The following is a 23,163-nucleotide window of genomic DNA, read 5'->3' as shown; positions in this document are numbered from 1 at the left end:
GATGTCCCAACAAGTTGTTCATGCGGTAGGTCTCCAGGGCTTTTCCTACGCCTACCTCAAGAGTATGTTCCGACAACAAAAACATGCTTGGGTACATTACCTTCAGCCAACGAACGCCGCGCTCAAGGGGAGAAGAATGTGGATCTCTGGACAGACAGATTCTTGTACCCAAAGGATTCTTCTCTCAATGTCCATCCGCCTTTTAAAAACATTCCATCACTGTTGCAATACGTTGGAAATGGAGAGCAAGGTTTGTTGGGCTACTGCAAGAGACTCAACAGACACGAGATTGTGCAGTCTGAGATCTACTTGCATCATTGGCAGTTGCTGAATGGGAGTTTCCACAATCTTCAAGATCAGATGCAAACAGCTACTAGTGCGCTTGAGGAGGCAAAGCGCACCATCACAACCAAGGAAAATGTAATTAAAAATCTTGAGGATACTCTTTCAGACATGAAGAGTACTACCATGGGAAGTAGGGTGAGGAAACGAGAGTTGTATGAAATTCAGACTCTTGCACCACGTGGAGGTGCAAGAAAACGAAGGGTGACAGCTATGAGGTAAGATGTTCTGTCCCTCATGTTGTTTAAGTCTAATACCGCTCATCATTGTTGTTTTGGGTAATAGGAACTTCGTCCAAGAAACGTGCGGCGGTGAGAATGCGTCAGCTAGGGCTTCTTTACTTTGTTCTTGTTTCAACAAAGAGGACTTTATTGGGATGCTTGATGCTCAAGAGGCAAAACACTTGAAAGACGCAATCACTAAGAGAGTTCTTAGCGATTTTCTAATATTGTCACTGATCTAGATGTTCAGGATATTTATGATGCTGTTGGGATTAGTACGAAGGGCTATCAATCAATACATCAAGTGTTAAAAGATGCATTAAGAAGTCGAGGATTCACGGAAAACCTATTCCCACTTCCTCACAGAGTGGATATTGCCAAGAAGGTGTCAAATGAAGATGTTGTTCACCGATTAGGGGACTACTTGTATATTGAAGACACGATGCCTCTTTAGCCGCTCCGTAGAAAATCACAAGGAAGGAAGGGCCGCGGGAAGGGAATCGGTGATGTTTCTAACAATGTGTTGCGGACCAAAGGGTTTGTTTACACCAAATTCAACAATATCTTTGTGGACTTGATACAATTGCAGCAGTCGATGGCTGTTTACTACAATTTGAGTGATGCAGCTTAGTTTAGGGTTGCCTACATGCTCTATGATGTGTCATAACATGCATTCTGAGGCTTTATATTGTTGGCAGTTCTTGAAGGCAAGCTTGTGTTCGTGCTGAAGTTGGATGAGTGTGTAATTGTAAAAGGGAGAAAGTTGGAGAGAATGAGCATCACGCTTATGAATGAAGCCCTAGCTTATGCCAAGCAATCTTGCAGTTCGAGTGAAGCGACAAAGCCCTCTTTTAGTGTGCAATCAGAGAAGGATATATGGTGGCTTGGTGCAATTGAAGTTCCGAAAGAGACACATGAAGTCCTCGCATGGATTTTCAGTAGAATCCCATGGGTCAGAGAGGTCATTAAAGCTCAAATAAACGGTGAGAAGCTCATGGTTCCAGGATGTGGGGAGTTTGATGTTGAATGGCATTTAGGTGGTGATCTAAAGACCATAAAGTGCATGCTTGGATGCAAACAAGGTGCAAATTATTTACTTCCCTGCCCATTCTGTGTGAAAGGGCACAAGACAAGTCGAGCAACTCAAGTGGAAGGTCAGGATGAAGATAATGATGACCATATAAATAGGGAGTGGCAAACTTCGGTTCTTTCACGTGATAGGCTACAGGTGCCCAATAGGGATAGCAAAGATCTTGGGTGGAGCCCTATAATTCCCTTGTCCCTCAACAATGTTTACTTTTGTACATTGCATGCGTTTATGCGAATATTTCATAGGATCCTAAAGCATCACATTGATTATGCTTTCACAATGAAGCCACTTCAACGGTCAATAGACTCCTTGCAGGGGGTGGAGGCGCTCCTTAATGAGATTGGATGTCACCGATCAAGGGTGAACATTGTAGCAGAGACTTGTAGGGAAAAGACATATGAGGTGGCACAGAAGGTTTCCATGAATGGAGCCAAGGCTCGTCGACTACTGAGGCGGTCCGGGGAGGGCAACAAGAAGAACAACCTCTAGACACCCTTCAAGGCTCCCGTGCTGCTCAATGGGGCTGGGGCACAACACAACACAAACCAAAACAACAAACCCCCAGCCAAATCCCAACTACACAAGGGGCACTACCTAGTTTAAGAGCGAACTAGGACGCAAAAGAGGAGAATCGTTAGAGCAACCCACAAACAAGCAAGGAATTTACACTAACCCTAACACCAATGGAATACTCTCACACACTAAAACACGAGAGAGAGAGAGAGAGAGAGAGAGAGAGAGAGAGAGAGAGAGAGAGAGAGAGAGAGAGAGAGAGAGAGAGAGAGAGATGGTGCTCGGGCTGCTTTGAAGTGTATCGTTAATGATCAAGCAAACATAAATATATATATGTAAGAAAGAGAGAAAAAGGGGGAGAGGGTGCTTGTTGCATTAATACCTTCTTACAAATCTGTCATGACAAATCAAAGTGAGATTAGTATTTGTTCAACATAGCTTGCGTAAATTTCACCACAACGCATCACAAGAAAAAAACCACCCCAATCACTGTCTTAAGGCCAGGGGAGTCCTCTCCACCCTGTCGCCCTCTTACAGTATGTGGGATTTATGGCTAGATTGATGACAACACCAGAGACAAGCTATCAAGAACTTAACAAAAAACACCAAGACACTTACGCATCATTGTTGTCCATTACTTCACGTTGGAAGGGAGACAAAGTATCCAAGCTTAGTCCAAATCCACCCTCCTTGATTCAGCAAATGTTGGGCTTACGCTAGTAGGAGAAATGATAGATTTCCTACTCTCAATTGAATGAACACTCTCTCTCTCTTACAAATGGCATAGAGTTCCCTTGCTAATCCCCTATTACAACACATGCACATGCATAAGACAATGAGCTTCCACTCAAGAGCTCCTTCTAGAGAGGTTGAGCTTGGCTTCTCAAGCTATAGCATAGTGCTCTTGCTTATGGCTCCCTTTGTGCTAGCTACACCCTCCTTTTATAGCAATTTTGAAGTCTAGGGTTACTCATCTAACCATGGTTGGGTTAGATTTTCAGCAATTTATCTAATTTCTTTTGCTTGGAATTATCAAGAAGTTGGTGGGGAAAGAGAGAGGAGAGAAATGGAGGTGATAGGACTTTTCATAGTGGGTTAGTGTTAGTAGAGTTAGTATTAATTTACAAATGGAATTGGATATTTACAATGGGAGTATCCATGTAGGATACAAATAAGGAAGAAAAACTCTTAAGAGGTAAGAAAAGGTGGATTTCTTACAAGGTTGATGCTCCAAGTGTCTTGAGTAGGGCCAATTTTGACGCTTGTTGACGGTCCACTAGCTTTGACGGTATATTTTTTCTCCACTCTTGACCTTCCTTGAGAGACAAGGTAATTGAAGCTAAGTAATCGACCACCATGATGCTGTCTTTTAAGAGAAGAGGCTAAATTTTGTGGTTTTTTTTTATAGATATGGGTAAATTGGAGGAGGAAAAATGAGACTAGGTGGTCAATTTTGGAATGGAATTGTGTGTGGGAGGTATGAGTTCACCATGGTTTCTCTTATTCTTCAAGGTTGAGGAGAAGGTGAATAGGGTGGAGAGAGGAGTGGTGAGAGAGGTGGGGATGATGAGTGGAGAAGTGTGTGTGAAAGAGGAAAATGATAAAGTGGAAGAGAGAGTGTGGCTGCATAGCATGGGAAAACTGGGGTCCACTAATAAAATCATAGCTCACAGCTCGTAGCTCCAAAAAATATAAAAAAAATTGAGGCAAAAGTTCAGCCCACGAGCTACAACTTTTGTTTGTATCACCTTTTCAAATTCGGAGAGCAAGTGAACTTTAAAAATTCAGCAAAAACGACCGTTGTTTTCCACTACACAAGGTCCTTGTGGGGTCCTTCTTTGGATGATTCTTTTGAATACCTCCAAGAGTGAGCCCTCCATAGTGCATGTATGCATGCCACCTACCCTTGACCTTATTTGGTAGGTCTATAATTGAAGATATTGTTGAGATCATGATATAAGTGAATAGTACAACTAAGAAAATCAAATATTGAGGGGTCTAAAAAATATGTACATGTCAAATATAAATAATATAAGTGGAAAAAATATAAAGGGGTCAAAAGAAATCTCTCTCATTATGAGTCTACAATAAAAAGATAAATATTTTTGGTGTTCCAATTTTTTAGAAAAAAACAAAATAGATGTAGGAAGGGAAAAATCACAATAGTGAAAAAATATACACATAAATAAAACTAGTTTTTTTTGGATTTTTGTTGGGGTGGAGTTACACCAAATATAAGAGAAGCTTACATGAAAATATTTCTATATGGAATAAAGAATATGAAAAATGGTAAGAAAAATTGTGGTAATGGTGAGGCAATGTACAGAGCATAAATAACACACACCTAGGTAGAAATATTTAAATAAATACCAAAATAATTATGAAAAAATCTTTTATTTAGGCCCTATATACAAAGAAATATTTACATACGCATGGGCCATAATATACTTATTTTTTATATATATATATATTTTTTGGCTCAACTAGCCCAATGACTAGCTAATTGAGGGTTTTTTAAGAAGATATGGGAAAAGTCCCGTGACTCACGCACGCCTATGTACAGTGAAATGGTAGCGATAGCCACAGTGTTTGGGTGATTTTGGTAGGGTGAGGTAACTCACTATGGCAATTACAGAGAGCCGAAAAACGGCTATCATTAGCCCTCCCCCAGGATGATGGTATATTCATGTACCATCATAAAGAATCTTTTCCAAAGAGAGTGCTTCAGAGTCCTTGACGAGATATGAGACAGCGGCCTTTGGACAGATCTTTGGTAGATCCTTTGGTAGAAGGCGACTCAAATAGGGCTTCAAGCGATACCCGTTTACCTTCCTGGAGTGCTCTTTACCATTCAAGTCCATAAGCTGATAGTAACTAGAATTGAAAGCCTTCTTGACTATGTATGGCCCTTGCCATCTAGTTTCAAACTTGGCATCAAAACGATTGTCAAGTCGATTATCATACCTTAGCACAAGCTCTCCTTCCTTGATGCCTTTGTCCTTCAGTTTTTTGTCGTGCGTTTCTTTCGCTTGTGTGGCTTTCCTCTTGTAGCACTCGTATGCTGCTTCTCTTTTCCACTCAAGCTCAGCTAAGGTAAGAAGTCGATCCATCCATGATTCGTGATCATCTTGTGCTGATTTGCCATGAAGTCGCATTGTTGGAATGTTTAGTTCAATTGGCTGTAAAGCCTCTTGACCATAGACCAAGTGAAATGGTGTGAACTCCGTGGCTTCCCTATATGTGGTTCGATACGCCCACAAGGCACCATCCAAGAAGTCATCCCACAACTTTGTCTTGTTTTTCACCATCTTTCTAATGATGCCTGCAATGACACCATTAGCTTTTTCTACCAAACCATTTGATTGGGGATAGTAGGGTGTACTGTGACGATGTAGAATGTGAAGTTCTTCACAGACTTCTGTGAGCAAGCCCTTCCTAATCCCTGGACCATTATCAGAAACAATCTCCAAAGGTGTGCCAAATCTACAACAAATGTGAGTGTAGACGAATTTGCTCACTGTCCTCTCATTTACCTTTGCCACACTTTGTGCTTCCACCCACCTAGTCATATAGTCTACAGCCACTAGAATGTAGAGTTTACCATTTTTTGTCCTAGGCAGAGGACCCATAGCATCAATGCCCCACTTTTCAAAGGGTCCATTTGCAAGCACGATTTGCCTTGGACCATAAATCAATCTTCTATTCCCATTTACCTGACAATTGTGACAACTTTTACACCAATGTTGGACATCCACATGCAGACTTGGCCAAACATACCCCGCAAGCAAAATCTTCTTCACAGTTAATTCTTGGGAAAAATGACCACCACATGCCTCTTCATGCAAACCTTTTAGAATGGCTGGAATTTCCGCGATAGTTGGTACTCTTCTGCACACTTTATCCTTCCCTCTTTGATAGAGGGAGTCTTCTAGGAAGAGATATGCGCTTGCCTTCTTCATGAGTCTCCTCTTCTGAGCCTTCGTGAAGTCTTGTGGAAACTCGCCCTCCAAAATGTAGCTAATAATGGGAGTCAATGACTCCAATCCCTGGTATCTCGGTTGCTTGACAGTTGCTGCCACCATGATGACCTGCACTTCTTTCTCAACACATGTAACTACTTGCTGTGCAAGTAAATCGGCATCTTCATTCTGTTTCCTAAGAATATGATATAGTTGCACTTCTTCAAATTGATTAAACAATCTACGAATGGCATGAACTTTTGTTCGTATGCTTTCATTCTTGCATGCCCAAATGCCTAAAATCTGTTTAACAATGAGAAGTGCATCTCCCTTTACCATGAGGCGTTGTATCCCTTGGCCAATGCACATCTTCAAACCATGAATTAGTGTGTCGTATTCTGATTCATTGTTGCTAGCTGAACTTGGTAGATTGAACTTCTCTTTCATGACCACCTCTCCACTTGGGTTGAGCAACACTAGCCCTCCCCCTGATTTTCCTGTGGCTTGACGAAAAGCTCCATCAAAGAACAAGGTAAAAGCATTAGGAATACTTTTTGGTGGTGGCAATGGTAGGGTCTTTACTTGAGGCACCTTAATTTCCTTCTCATGTACCCTATAAGTGAGAATCCCTGCCAATTGTGCACGCACACTATCTTCTACCTTGAAAGAGTATTGAAACTCTTGCAACTCCATAATCCACTTTGAGATCCTAGTACTAAGATTCATTTGAGATGACACCCAAGGGAAAAAAATTTCTGCAGTGAGAATTACAAAAGGTTTTGGTAGCAGGTAGGATCTAAACTTTCTCACCGCAAACATGAGAGAAAGCATCATGAGTTCTGCTTCTGTGTAGTCTCTCTCCAAAGCATTCATGACCCTACTAGCAAAGTAGATGGGTCGCATCCTTGTACTGTGGGGATCTTGTTGTAGCAACACAGCACCAATTGTTTCCCTTCCAACACTAGAGCTAACAAAGAATGTGTACTCCCAACAAGGAGGCATGAGTGTTGGTAGCTCTGACAAAATGACTTTAATGTTACAAAAATACTCTTCAAGCTCATCAGACCATGCAAATTCTACTTGTTGTGTCAACTTTTGCAAAGGATGAAGCAACTCTGAAGCTAAGTTAATAAAGCGTGACATAAACTTCACTTTTTGAATGAATGATATGACCTCTTTGAGATTCTTGGGTGAGGGGAGCTCAATAAGAGCCTTTGCCTTTGAAGGATCCACCTCAATGCCTTTATAGGAAACCTTGTGACCAAGCAAGATCACTTCATCCTCAGCTATGTGACACTTGTCGGGGTTGAGTTGACCTCCCATGTCATAGAGCTTCTTTAAACCTTCTTCTACCCTTTGTAGATGCAATGATTTTGAGCTATAAATGCAAAAATCATCAATAAAAACCCTAATGGACTTTCCAAAGAATGCTTGAAACACCATGTTCATGAAACGTTGGAAAGTTGCAGGAGCATTTGTTAGGCCAAATGGCATGACTCTAAAAGCATAACAACCCCAAGGAGTGATAAAGGTTGTTTTCAATTGATCCTCCAATGCGATATCTATTTGAAAGTAACCCGAGTAGCCATCGCACACGGTGTACTTCTCATGACCAGCTACCTCATTTAGTATCTCATCCTGGAATGGGAGGGGAAAGTGATCTCTTTTTGTTACCTCATTGAGGGGACGGTAATCCACACACACCCTCCACTTGCCATTTTTCTTAGGAGTGAGAACAACAGGAGAGACCCACTCTGAATTCTCCACTGGATAAATGAAACCTGCTGCTAGAAGCTTTCTTACCTCCTTGAGTAGAGCCTGTTCCTTTATAACTCCTAGCCTTCGTAGCTTCTGAGCTTTAGGTGTGGCCTCAGGCTTTAACTCAATCTTGTGTTGAACAACATCTACTCCACGCACATCGGTGTAGTCTTTAGCAAAAAGCCTCGGAAATTTCCTTAGCACACATTTGAACTCCTCTCTTTCATCCTTTGTAAGTGTTGTAGACAACATACCTTCTAACATTCCTTCATCTTCCACCTTTTGGTTCTCTTGGGAACCTACCTCTTCCAAACCTCGACAAGAGGTCTCTTGGTTGCTTGGCTTAAACCTTATCTCCATGACTTCGATGGAAGACTCCTCTTCAGTAATGCTGCTGCTACTTTCTTCTTCTGAAGTGCTATCGGTCCAACCTTCTTCCGTCTCACTTTGAGATGATTCTTCATGGAGCTCCTCTGGACGTTGCTCCTTCATGTCAAAGACAACCTTCTTATGATTGTCATTTCTGCAAATTAATTTCCCACTCTCCCAATCCTGCAAAGGTCGCATTTTCATTAGCCATGGTCTTCCTAGGATAAATGGATAACCACTTCCCTTGGTCGACATAACATAAAAATCCACTGCCTTCTTAATGCCAAAGGCCTCCACAAAAACATTTTTACAAATGCCTACGCACCTAGCCTTGCTATTGTTTGCCATTTTCACTTTGATTTCAGGTGTCTCATGGATGTGCATGCCTAGTCTTTGCATGAGCCCTTCTGTCATGATGCAAATTTGAGCACCCCCATCCACTAGACCTTTCCTAACCAATCTTCCTTTTATGTAACAATCTAGCACAGGTGTAATATCCTCGTTCATTTCAGCATGTGCAATTTTTACAACAGGAAAACTCTCTTTTACCTTTCTCCTAGTGCTAACTGCCTTTGTTAAATCCCTCCTAACTTGTGGGCATAATGCAAGAAACTGAGGCCATGAGATATCAGAACCCTTACCTCGCATGTCTTCCAACAGGTTGTACGGAGCCATACCATGTCCAAGAGGGAAGTCTTGGAGGTTGATACGACGTCGAGTCCTCTTGGTTTCTTTGGTCTCCTTTGCCTTTTTGCCTTGTCCATGGTCACTCTGTGATGTGACTCCTTCTTTCTCTTTACCTTTCCCTCGGCCACGTTTAATGCCATTGGCTTCCATGTCAACCTCATTTGAATTTGTCACCTCTACCACATGCGCATTTGGATCTGGCAAAGGTGGAACTCTTTCTACCCCTTGTGGAGGTGGTCTTGGTCCATTTGGCCTTTGTAGAAGCCTTGGTTGTTGACCAAATCCTTCTCCTGCATTCATCACTGGGTAATTCAAGTTAGGTCTCCCTGGCTCTCCACGGGGCCAAGGACAATTATACATCCCATGTCCAGACTCTCCGCAATTCCAACATTGCAAGACTCTCCTAGTTCGTGGCTCTCTCTCTTCTGACTTCTTTGCTTGTCCCTTTGGACCTACAGCTTGTGCAAGGTGAATTGACAGGCTGCTTAAAGATTCATTTAACTTCTCAATCACTTCAGCCATTACCTCAGGAAGCTCCCTAGATGTTGATGCTTGTGACTTACCTTTGGGTCTAAGACCTTCTATTGGAACCTCTCCCCTTAAGCACTTGAGTTTCCTATACTTCTCAGCAGCCCTAGTTTCCGCTGCATCAAAAGTAGCAGGTGCACCCGCCTCAACTTTTACCTTAAGGTCAGGAAAGAGTCCGGCTATGAACATCTCCTTCTTTAAAAATTCTGCACCATCACCAGGGTTAGCAACATTTCGTATCCATAGAGCCCAAAGACGTAGAAACTCTTGCTTGTACAAGTAGTAGTCATCTAAGTCTTTTTGCTTATGAGAAACAATGTCTTGCCATAGTTTTTGAGTGTTTTGGGGATCAAAGAAGTATCTCTTAAAATGATTCAAAACTTCTGTGTAATTCCCCTTAACTTCCTCAGGCAAAGAGTCAAACCAAGTACTAGCATCTTTCCTAAGGACCACCTCAAACATTTCTACACGTTCTTGATCGGTTACTATCCTCTTGATACGGCAAGACATCTTGAAATTTGCTAAAAATAATTCTGCATCCTCTCCAGGCTCTCCAAAGAAAAGAGGATATCCAGACATTTGGCGTTGGCTCTCCATTATTATGAAAGATTACAACACGAGTTACAATAAGGGATACAATAGAGATTTAGAACCACTCGCCTGCAAATGAAGAAGTAAGAAAATACCACTCTAGGTTTTCTTCTTCAGCTATCCAAGCTTCAATGAGGTCTCGATTTGTTTGATCAAAACAAAAAGGTAGACTATTGATGAGCTCTAAGAAGGGTTGAAATTCTTCAAAGCTAAGGCGATAAACAGAAATCTCTAGAACTTCATTTTCTGGATCCAAAAGAGCAACCACGACCCAAGTGATAAATTGCACTTGCTCTACAATTCCCAACGCACAAGCGGTTTGTATAAAAACTAGATCTTCATGCTCGTCGAAGGCCGTGAGAAAGTAGCAATTGACTAGGAGCTCCTTTCCTTCGAGTTCCACACAGTCGGAGTGAGGCAACCTTCTCACAATTTCATAAAGAACATCCTCATCAAGTCCAATCAAGTTTGCAAGATTTAAAGACTCCACTTGTGCTACAAAATTCCTAGACAAAAACTCCTTAGGATTATGGTTAAATCATTCAAAAGCATAAAGAGATTTACAATGTCTGTATGAACAAAGTGTCATAGAAAGTAGAGAAGGATGAGAATTTATACAAATTTGCAATCTTCTCTATGCTCTCTTTATTAAGACAAGCTCTGAATAGCTCCCTATCTCCTTTGTTGAAAGAGAAAGGAAGACTATTAATAAGACGCAAATGAGGGAAAAATTCACCAAATGTGAGTCTATGAAGCATGAACTCTGGCCGCAAGTTTCCTGAAGAGTCTTCCTCAATGGTGAAATGCACTCGCCAAACGCCAAATTTCACTCTATTTACCAATCTTAGGGCACATACTAGTTGGATGAATGCGCGGTCTTCCTTAGTGCCCAACGACAAGAGGAAAATGGAATCCACGCGTAGGACCTTCCGTCTTAACTTCACCACCCTCTTGTTATGAGGGAGACGCCTTACTACTTGCTCCTGCAACTCAATTGGTAATAGAGCTAGATCTCTAAGGATTGAACTTTCACTTCACACACATTCCCAGTTAGAACAAATGATCCTTTTTTGTTTCTTGTAACAACTTGGACAAAGAAAAAACAAACATACACACTATTTTGCCAGGCTGCGCTTCATTTTAAAATAAAATGAACACATGTACATCAAAAGAAGTGTGGTAGTTGATGAGAGGTAGAATGACAAGGTTTGGTGATGCAAGAATTTCTCCTACTCTTTGGGCACCAAACATGAACACCATACGTTGTTGAAAATGGATTTTCCTACTAATTGCAATGTTTATTCTAATGTGTGGAGTGAAATGGAAGGGGAAAACCTCTATTCCTGGGCCATTATCCATGGTCTATGCATGACCTAATGCTTAAAACAAAACAAAAATATAGACGTCCAAACTAAGGTCGTACTTAATGAGAGGCAAAATAAAAGGATTTACTGAAGCGTTTATCTCGGCCAACCTAAGAGGACCTAAAATTCTACGAATGACACGTTGAAATTGCAACTTAGTACTAACGATTATGTGTACCTTTTGCCTTGCAATGGGAATGAAGGGATCATACAAATTTTCGTGATTCATGCAAACTACTTGACTATGCTAAAGGTTGATTCTACACAAAAATACACAAGCCGTCCTCAGTGGGAGCACCAATTTGAGGCGGTCCGGGACGGGCAACAAGAAGAGCAACCTCTAGACACCCTTCAAGGCTCCCGTGCTGCTCAATGGGGTTGGGGCACAACACAACACAAACTAAAACAACAAACCCCCAGCCAAATCCCAACTACACAAGGAGCACCACCTAGTTTAAGAGCGAACTAGGACGTAAAAGAGGAGAATCGTTAGAGCAACCCACAAACAAGCAAGGAATTTACACTAACCCTAACACCAATGGAATACTCTCACACACTAAAACACGAGAGAGAGAGAGAGAGAGAGAGAGAGAGAGAGAGAGAGATGGTGGTCGGGCTGCTTTGAAGTGTATCGTTAATGATCAAGCAAACATAAATATATATATGTAAGAAAGAGAGAAAAAGGGGGAGAGGGTGCTTGTTGCATTAATACCTTCTTACAAATGTGTCATGACAAATCAAAGTGAGATTAGTATTTGTTCAACATAGCTTGCGTAAATTTCACCACAAAGCGCCACAAGAAAAAAACCACCCCAATCACTGTCTTAAGGCCAGGGGAGTCCTCTCCACCCTGTCGCCCTCTTACAGTATGTGGGATTTATCGCTAGATTGATGACAACACCAGAGACAAGCTATCAAGAACTTAACAAAAAACACCAAGACACTTACGCATCATTGTTGTCCATTACTTCACGTTGGAAGGGAGACAAAGTATCCAAGCTTACCCCAGCCAAATCCCAATTACACAAGGAGCACCACCTAGTTTAAGAGCGAACTAGGACGTAAAAGAGGAGAATCGTTAGAGCAACCCACAAACAAGCAAGGAATTTACACTAACCCTAACACCAATGGAATACTCTCACACACTAAAACACGAGAGAGAGAGAGAGAGAGAGAGAGAGAGAGAGAGAGATGGTGGTCGGGCTGCTTTGAAGTGTATCGTTAATGATCAAGCAAACATAAATATATATATGTAAGAAAGAGAGAAAAAGGGGGAGAGGGTGCTTGTTGCATTAATACCTTCTTACAAATGTGTCATGACAAATCAAAGTGAGATTAGTATTTGTTCAACATAGCTTGCATAAATTTCACCACAAAGCGCCACAAGAAAAAAACCACCCCAATCACTGTCTTAAGGCCAGGGGAGTTCTCTCCACCCTGTCGCCCTCTTACAGTATGTGGGATTTATGGCTAGATTGATGACAACACCAGAGACAAGCTATCAAGAACTTAACAAAAAACACCAAGACACTTACGCATCATTGTTGTCCATTACTTCACGTTGGAAGGGAGACAAAGTATCCAAGCTTAGTCCAAATCCACCCTCCTTGATTCAGCAAATGTTGGGCTTACACTAGTAGGAGAAATGATAGATTTCCTACTCTCAATTGAATGAACACTCTCTCTCTTACAAATGGCATAGAGTTCCCTTGCTAATCCCCTATTACAACACATGCACATGCATAAGACAATGAGCTTCCACTCAAGAGCTCCTTCTAGAGAGGTTGAGCTTGGCTTCTCAAGCTATAGCATAGTGCTCTTGCTTATGGCTCCCTTTGTGCTAGCTACACCCTCCTTTTATAGCAATTTTGAAGTCTAGGGTTACTCCTCTAACCATGGTTAGGTTAGATTTTCAGCAATTTATCTAATTTCTTTTGCTTGGAATTATCAAGAAGTTGGTGGGGAAAGAGAGAGGAGAGAAATGGAGGTGATAGGACTTTTCATAGTGGGTTAGTGTTAGTAGAGTTAGTATTAATTTACAAATGGAATTGGATATTTACAATGGGAGTATCCATGTAGGATACAAATAAGGAAGAAAAACTCTTAAGAGGTAAGAAAAGGTGTATTTCTTACAAGGTTGATGCTCCAAGTGTCTTGAGTAGGGCCAATTTTGACGCTTGTTGACGGTCCACTAGCTTTGACGGTATATTTTTTCTCCACTCTTGACCTTCCTTGAGAGACAAGGTAATTGAAGCTAAGTAATCGACCACCGTGATGCTGTCTTTTAAGAGAAGAGGCTGAATTTTGTGGTTTTTTTTTATAGATATGGGTAAATTGGAGGAGGAAAAATGAGACTAGGTGGTCAATTTTGGAATGGAATTGTGTGTGGGAGGTATGAGTTCACCATGGTTTCTCTTATTCTTCAAGGTTGAGGAGAAGGTGAGTAGGGTGGAGAGAGGAGTGGTGAGAGAGGTGGGGATGATGAGTGGAGAAGTGTGTGTGAAAGAGGAAAATGATAAAGTGGAAGAGAGAGTGTGGCTGCATAGCATGGGAAAACTGGGGTCCACTAATAAAATCATAGCTCACAGCTCGTAGCTCAAAAAAATATGAAAAAATTTGAGGCAAAAGTTCAGCCCACGAGCTACAACTTTTGTTTGTATCACCTTTTCAAATTCGGAGAGCAAGTGAACTTTAAAAATTCAGCAAAAACGACCGTTTTTTTCCACTGCACAAGGTCCTTGTGGGGTCCTTCTTTGGATGATTCTTTTGAATACCTCCAAGAGTGAGCCCTCCATAGTGCATGTATGCATGCCACCTACCCTTGACCTTATTTGGTAGGTCTATAATTGAAGATATTGTTGAGATCATGATATAAGTGAATAGTACAACTAAGAAAATCAAATATTGAGGGATCTAAAAAATATGTACATGTCAAATATAAATAATATAAGTGGAAAAAATATAAAGGGGTCAAAAAAAATCTCTCTCATTATGAGGCTACCATAAAAAGAGAAATATTTTTGGTGTTCTATTTTTAAAAAAAAAAACAAAATAGATGTAGGAAGGGAAAAATCACAATAGTGAAAAAATATACACATAAATAAAACTAGTTTTTTTTGGATTTTTGTTGGGGTGGAGTTACACCAAATATAAGAGAAGCTTACATGAAAATATTTCTATATGGAATAAAGAATATGAAAAATGGTAAGAAAAATTGTGGTAATGGTGAGGCAATGTACAGAGCATAAATAACACACACCTAAGTAGAAATATTTAAATAAATACCAAAATAATTATGAAAAAATCTTTTATTTAGGCCCTATATACAAAGAAATATTTACATACGCATGGGCCATAATATACTTATTTTTTTTTATATTTTTTTATTTTTGGCTCAACTAGCCCAATGACTAGCTAATTGAGGGTTTTTTAAGAAGATATGGGAAAAGTCCCGTGACTCACGCACGCCTATGTACAGTGAAATGGTAGCGATAGCCACAGTGTTTGGGTGATTTTGGTAGGGTGAGGTAACTCACTATGGCAATTACAGAGAGCCGAAAAACGGCTATCACTACCTCCAAGAGATGTTTAACTGGTTTTTTAGGCACACCTTTGGGAGAACTCGCACTATTGAGAAAGCAAGAGAGTCGATGTTAGCAAAGCATTTACACAATGCCTCCCGTACTGCAGCATCCGAGAAGTGGAAACGCTCGCGAGCGTCCCTGGGCCATGAATCTTGGCGTGCAACTAAGTATCGAAAAGGCTATGTTTGGGCGTCGCGTCAGCCATCCGCATGATCTAGGTTTACTTGTTAAATACAATTGGTTTATTTGAGTTTCACTCAATTGGCCGCATAGTGGGAAAGGGCCCAAATCTCAAAAAAACCTATTTAAAGGTTGAAGGCGCTCATTTTGTCAGTTTCCCAACTAGGTGCTACCATGGCAAGAACAAACAAACGGCAAGGATTGCATATCGAACGGGGCCGGATGGACAACGACTCAAAGGTACAGTAACAGAAGCTGGAACTTCACAAGCTCAAGGTGAAGTCCACACAGATGAAGCTGGAGCTTCAAATCAGCATGGCCAGTCCTCTACAGCAGCAAAAGAGAGAAGGAAGCATCGCCTTGTTGTCTATTCATCGGACTCCAATGATTCTGATGGCAATAGGGAGGATGAGAGCGACCAAGGTAAAGAAACAAACAGCCAAAAGCAGCCGTCAGAAGGCTCCGAAGAGACGCAAATGGATGAAGATGCCCCATGGGTTGGCATTAAAATACAAACTTATGAGGCTCACATGTCTATTGGGGGTAAGACACTTCCTAAAGGGAGTGGACCTACACCATCACATCCGCTCAATAGTGAAGAGCACGAATCAGATGGAGAGTGGGTGGAATCAGATTATGAGGTGTTGGAAGTGCCTGTGCAAAAAAAAAAGAGAAAGAGCATTGTCTACAAGAAGAGGAAGCAAGCTGCCCCAACTCGTGCCACAAATGCACCTCCACGTCGACCTCAGAAGGTACGAAAGTCCAGCCGTGCTTTTGCGAAGATTCGCCACTATCAAAAGAGCACCGAGCTCTTGATTCGGAGAGCCCCTTTTGCAAGGCTATGCAGGGAGGTTTTTCAATTGTACAACACTCATGGGCGTCGTGGCCATAGAGGCAGTCCAAGAGGCAGTAGAGCAATATCTAACTAGCATATTCAAGGATTCGAACCTATGTACCATCCATGCAAAGCGTGTAACCATTATGCCCAAGGATATGCAGCTTTCTCGTCGTTTGCGCCATGAGGAATAGCTTGTAATTAGGCATCAAACCTTTTTGTATTTATGGAACTTCCAAGATTGGGAAGAATTTGAATACAAGCGTCTTTTGATTGTATACCCCACTCTGTGCATGTATTGGGAAGAATTTGAATATAAGCGTCTTTTATTGTATACCCCACTGCACATTGTATTGTTTTAATTTTGTACCATGCGATATGGCATTGGTCCAAGTTTTGTCTACCTTCTATCGTATGTATGTAGCCATTAGCTTGTTATTGTGAAAACTTGCCTACGTTAAGCACCTTGGCTAAGTGGCGCATGCACTTCCTGATGCATCCATGCTATATGACTCACTATTGCATGGAAAAAGCGTCTACAAAGTGTTGAAAATGGCTTGGTATGCCCCCAAATTGGCTGCCACAAGGGCGCGCATTTGGGGCTTCCAGAGGCATATGGATGGACAAAATGCGCGCCCTTGTGGCAGCCTTTTCTAGTGCATTCCAAACACTTTCCAATGGTTTCCAGATAATTTTAACAAGCAATAAGGATATTTTGTTTGATTCAATGCTTCAATTAGCGTAGATGCATCTGGCAATCATCCCCCCTTAGTCCATGTAGCATAGAAATTTTGAAGGATGGTTATTGCATCTGTGAAGTCAGTCCTATACTCCAAAATGGGCTAGAGATTGCCACATAGTTTCCTCTTGTGGTTTGTTAGTACAACTTTCAGTATCTGGGCCAAGATGGGCTTAAGATTACCCCAAATGAGCAGATAAAACATATTAATGTCTTGTCTTTTTGTTTTGCACCTAGGTATGCTCCTAGATGGGTCCAAAATCATCTGCCACAAGGGCGCGCATTTTCCCCTTTCATTTGCTGATGGAAGGGCCAAATACGCGCCCTTGTGGTAGCCCATTTTAGAGCCTTCCAAGAATTTTCAGTAGGCACATCCATAACTTTGGAAGCCTAGATATAACAAAGTATGCATTTTAATAATTTTAATGCCTGCCAAACCCTTTAGTAGTCATATCAGAAATTATGGTGCTTCTCATACACAATGGAAGCCCAACATATAAGAAATTCAAAACCTTGCAAGTAAGAGTCGTAGACACCAAAAATTAGTTTCATTAAAGAAATCAATGCTTTACATGATATCCGGCTTTTGCTTTAGGATCTTTCGAATTACAATTTTCTGGCGCTTGGCCTTTTCGGGTGGCTCCCTGTTAAGTAAAGTGGTTTTGATTTCTTGGGTGTCATTAACCCCTACAGCTTGGTTCATGCTGACATGGGCAATAAGGCGCCCGCGAAAGTTAACACCGAAAGTGGATATTGCAAAATCTTTCTTTCCAAGCACTACAAGGTTGGCCGATTGGGCAAGTGTTGTTAAACACAACGCCTTGGAGAGTGAACAGAGAGCAAATATGTTGTAGCGACCATTGGGAGAGTAGTCGGCATGGACAAACACCACGACACTAGTTGGAAGTGTGCCGAGGTAGTGAGCAAGTGCCGCTTGAGGTCCGAACGGCGTCCTCCTCCCCCCTGACCGTTGCACCCAGGCGTCAACCTCCAGAACCTCCTGCAAAACATAGGTTTTGTGAGATATGGCACAGAATTATGATATAACATTAACAAAATCATTTGTAACAATCAAATGTAAGTGAGCATCTATACCTCTTGTCTACGATCCTCCTCATCGGCATCCGGGTGCAAGTAAAGATCCACACTTGACTTCCCCTTTCGATCAAGCAAAACAGGTGTTGCAGCAGGTGGTGGTGAATCCACTCTTGCACGTTTAGCCAAACACATGGCTTGCACGGCCAGAAACTCCTCCTCAGAGACCTTGGCCTGCTCGGCCGCTGCCACCTCGGCTTGTGCGATCGCCACTGTGTCCGCCAAAGTATTCCCCATGGGCAGTAGGAGATCATCATCATGGGAGGTGGTGGTATCAACCTCAAAATTGCCATGGAAATCGAGGATGGCGAAACACTCATCCATGAGAACCTTAAAGGATTTCTCCAGATCGTGCATAAACACAAACTCCTCCCCACCCACCACAATGGAGGAGAAGCGGGTAATCTCTAGCTCAGGGATGGCATCCCGAGTGGTGGTTCCTTCTGGCGGTCCCGAGGATGAACCGACAGATGGAGAGGCCTCCAAGAGGCCTTGAATCCCTACAGGATAGGTCAAGGCAAGCGTCCTCTCCTCTGCGGATGAGTCAATGGCCGCGGGCTTGGGGTCCTTCACATCAGCCAGTACCCCGTCGATCTGCAAGTGTGGTAGCACTACGTCAGGGCCTGCTGTGCACTCGTGAAGGAGGAAGATCATTATGGCCTGAACAGAGAAAAAAGTGTTTCCGATCCTTCCCTTACGCATTGCTCGCACATCATCATCTTCAAGCCGCACATATTGGTCGGCAGGTTGTGCTATGGTAGCAAAGTGTGCCGCTGATGAAATGGCATGTCCCCTTGGTAGATGTGGTGGAGAAGGCCTTCAGGGACCCATTGCCTTGGCCGGTTTAGTAACTCAACAATGAATCTCCCCATGCACGTGGAAATGTATGAAGTAATGTGCTCAAGAGATTGAGAGTGGAGGGTCAAGGTGGTTTCCAAATCGGGTTGGGTTGTGAAAAATGCTTGAAGCTTAGGGCGATTTGCATGCCCAACCTCAGTAAGGAATGCATCTAAAGCACTAGTAGCAGCCATGTCTTCTCTTTGCGTGATTGTGTATGCTAGGCCTCTCTGCAATGCTGGGATGAAAATGGTGAAATGAGGAGGTGGTCCCCCTTATATAGACATATTCCATCTCGAAAAAAATTAAAAAAATGCATTTTAAAAATAAATTTACACTACCTTAAAACTCAAGTACAAAATCAAGTACAACACCTTAAAACTTTTCAAAATCTTTAATAAAATATCCAATATATAAACGATTAAAGTTACAAGCCAATTCACTTAGACAAGATGATTTCGTCTATAGCCCAATCTTTGTAAACAAGCATAGTGGCCTCCATCCGCCTTCCAATCTACACAACCAAAAAGTGGACAATCAAAATACAAATACCCACAAAACATAAGAAAAGGTAGCTAAGCAAGCACAAAGCAGACCTTGCGTTGTCCAAGTTTGAAACTTGCATTGCCGACATCCTTGAATCCCATTATGACAAAGTGTTCCCGAAGATTGGCAAGACTCCAATGCGGATTCACTGCAACCACCTCCAGCTCATTATTGGGCATGTGGACACGAATTTCAAAGGATTGAACCTCTTCGGCTGTCAGCTGCAAGGGTATCCATTTGCCACGTTTGTGCATCCACCTCTCGTAGCTAAACCGTGCATACAAGGTGCACCTTGCTTTAAAATACCGAAGGCAAAGCTGTGTGGGGGACACATTGCACTTATAACGACGGTCATGCAAACCGTCAACATAGCCCCAATTGACACCTAGAATCATGTCCATTGCATCTATGTCAACTTCTTTGCAACAAACAAACATTGTTGGTGTTTCTACAATCGGCAGAGAGCGGAATGCATGCACAAACAAATGAATGGGACAATACCAACTGAGACCCATCGATCTGGTTGCCTTACCAAACTTTAGGGACCCTTGGAAATCTTGCAGCACCTTGCGTTTGAAAGAAAGCAAGGCCCAATGGTACGGAGTTGGCCATTCTGCACGATGCAATGAGGGTGTCTCCACGGCTTCTAACCTACCATAGATTTGGCTTGACTTCGGCACCATGTACTTGGGGGAGTACATGAATATTCGCTGCTTGGTAAGTTTTTTCGATGAGACATTAGGAAACATAAGCTCCTTAATGTGAGCATGCACAACCATGAATGTGCATGAGAGGCACTCAAGCGGCTGCTCCTCAACTAAGCTGGATGGAAAAACATCTTTACAAATGCCCTTAGTCAAACATAATGATCGCATAAACGTAAACATGACATATGCATGGGATAGCTAAATCATGAAGACTTACAATGAGGTGCAAATTGAGTTGAAGCTCTCTTGAGGTGGATCTCAGCTGCACTGTACACGTGTTGCATGATGGCCACCATTCCAGACATGGTTTCTTTGAATGCCAATAGTCGGCCCTTCCAATGACGTTCCAATACGCCTCTACATCGTACGCGATGAGGTCCAGCACGTGACGGTTGCATGTAGACCCATGCACCCTTCTTGAATACCTGTGGGATCCATATCCCTCTGAATCTTTTGTGTTGTGCAACACAATCTCCTCTATCTCTGGTTTGGGCCGTCTATGCATGGACATGCTTGGGAAGTTGGGCTTAGGAAGGGATTTGAAATGGGTGGGAGGAAGGTGAGGGAGAGAAGTCGGCAAGGCTGTGGGCTATTGTGTGTGAGTACTGTGGAGAGAGAATGAGGAGCTGAGGGGAGGGTGAGGCGAGCTTCCTATGGTGGCTATGGTGGCTTTGACAGTGGAGATAGAGAAAGAGGGGAGGAGTGAGAGGTAGCGAGGATAGTGGAGCTGTGGGCTATGGAGTGTGGGACTGTAGAGGGTTGATGGAGGTGTGAGAGAAGGGGGAGATATGGAAAGAGGAAGAGAGTGGTGGAAAGCTTTTGCTGATGGATGCCTTGACTATAGAGAGAGAATGGGAGGAGGGAGAAGAGGGAGAGTGTGGGAGAGAAAAGTAGTGAGGGAGAGAGAGAAAAGTGGATTTTGGGGGGGAAAATTGACTTTTTTAAGTTAGTTTATGTTTTGGGGTAGTTTTGGAGACAAATGAGTCAACTTTGAAACTTTTTAAAAATTTCATTTTTTAGGGTTTTTAAGCATGCGCATTTTTTTTTGGGGGGTCCCTCCCTCTTTTATGACACCTCTTTCCTCCTATTTACCCCCCCCCCCCAGCCTACCTCCCACCTCTCTCTAAGAACCAAGCATTGAAGAGGGAGACAATTAGGCTGCACCCCTACCATTCCTCGCCCTCTAAGTGATATCCCAAGAGCCTTCTCATTGGTTCTCCCTTAAGCCTTCACTAATCAAAAAGTCCCAAGGAGAGTCCATATTTTTCCTAATGCATGGAAGCAAGCGCATGGAGGCAGGAGGCCACCCCCAGTTCCTAGACACCTTGCATGTAACCAAGATCGCACTAGTGCCGAGTGGATTCATGAGAGAATGATTGAAGAAAAAGCATGAGAACATCACCAACAAAGAATGAGAGTATGCACGAGGTTGCATACCAAAGTTAGAGTAATCATATACTTCCATAGTTGCAAGCCTTAGAGAGGATGATTGCCATGATGATGATGATGATGATGATGAGATGGAGGATGACTAATTCGAAGATGATGAAGCCAACACATCCACAAAAATGGTAATTCTATTTCTCTCTTTATTGATTTAGGAGCCCTGGGCTTAGAATTGGATGATGCTTCTTGTAGAGATCTTTTGGAAGGTGATTCATAAACATTTTGTATACTTTAAGTTATGATTTTTTTTTTTTGTCGTGTCGTCCATTCATCTCTCTCTATCCCCACCTCTTCTATTTCTAATCTTTTGAAACATGTTAAGTTATGTTAATCAAGTGGGTGTGATTAACTTAATTGATGTCAAAATATCTATATTTTTTTGGAGCAATTATTTATGAAAAATTACAAATGCTTTTCATTTTTCTAAGAAGCATTGTTATTATGAAGTGTTATAGGTGCAAGTGAAGCTAGCGCTTTGTGTTGTACGTAGTGCAAGAAGGCTTTGAAGAAGATCGAGCTTCTTTATTGTGCTCCTTGCTCAACACCTTTTTGTGACAAGAGAGCTCTTTGGTACCACTACATAAAGCCTTTCAAAATATGCAAAGAGTGCATTGATACAACTGCTCGAGTGAAATGTATGTGCTATTTAGGGGAAGTGTGTGATAGTAGAAGCAGTAATAAAGACAGTAAAATAAAAGAAGAAATGTCTACGATAAGCAAGAGAATAAGAAAGATTCTTGCAAAAGTGTAGGCCACGTGCATATTATTGCAAAGATAGAGCTTGAAGAAACTAACATAGGTGCTATAGTGTGGTAAAATGTGGGCACACTTCACTCTATCATACCCATGCCTCAACAAAAGATGTATCCCCATGTTTGGCTTCTCATCTCTAATGGTGCTTGCTTTACATGGAGGTGCAAGCATAACTCTAGGACGGAGCTTCCTCTTCGTAATTTCATGTTTATCCACATAGCCATTGTTTCATGTTTCGTATCTTTTTTTTAATTTTTTAAAATTTGAAATAATGTTCTTTAATTTTTATTCACAAGCAAAACAGAGGGAAACACCAAAATTTGAATGTTTAAGCATTAAAGCCAGGTTCAAATGATAAGCGTGGCAATCAAAGCAACAATAATCAAGATAATACGAGAGCCTATATCCGTGGTAATATTTGAAATACAAAAAAATACCCCCCCGGTCCTCCTCTCTCTTCTTTGGTCGGACCATTTTGGACTCTCTCTCTCTCTCTACAAAATGCAGTAAAAGGACACAGTAAAACATTTTGAGATTTTCATAGTGGACACAATTTTGGTGTTGCAACTCTTGTTATTTATTTAACATAATAATTATATATTATTTTCAATATTCCCCCTCTATTGAAGAGAAAGTTGTAGTAACAAAAAAAAATTCATCGCAAGAAAGGAATTACATGTGTTCTCTCTAGTTATGGATAACTCTCTTCTTTGTTCCCCTATCTTCAGACCTTTCAAGTTTACTTGGATCTATGGATTGTCCATTATTTCTTTAACTTCTTTTGACCAAAGTTTGCAAACCTGACCAAGAGCATTGAGTGATTATAAATGCATAACAAATTATTTATCTTCATTGTCACTTGAACCAATTTTATTCCCCCTCTCTTCTACAACATTCAACTCAAATTAAGTTACATCACGTTGAGATTTTTGACTTGGTGCAAAAAATATTCAAGGAGGAAAATTTTGGGATAAAGGGTCTTTCTCTCTCTCTCTCTCTCTCTCTCTCTCACACACACA

The sequence above is a fragment of the Adiantum capillus-veneris genome, chromosome 27, assembly GCF_014529385.1.
Source record: "Adiantum capillus-veneris isolate H3 chromosome 27, ASM1452938v2, whole genome shotgun sequence".
Taxonomy (NCBI): Eukaryota; Viridiplantae; Streptophyta; class Polypodiopsida; order Polypodiales; family Pteridaceae; genus Adiantum; species Adiantum capillus-veneris.
Note: the sequence above shows the minus strand (reverse complement) of the source record.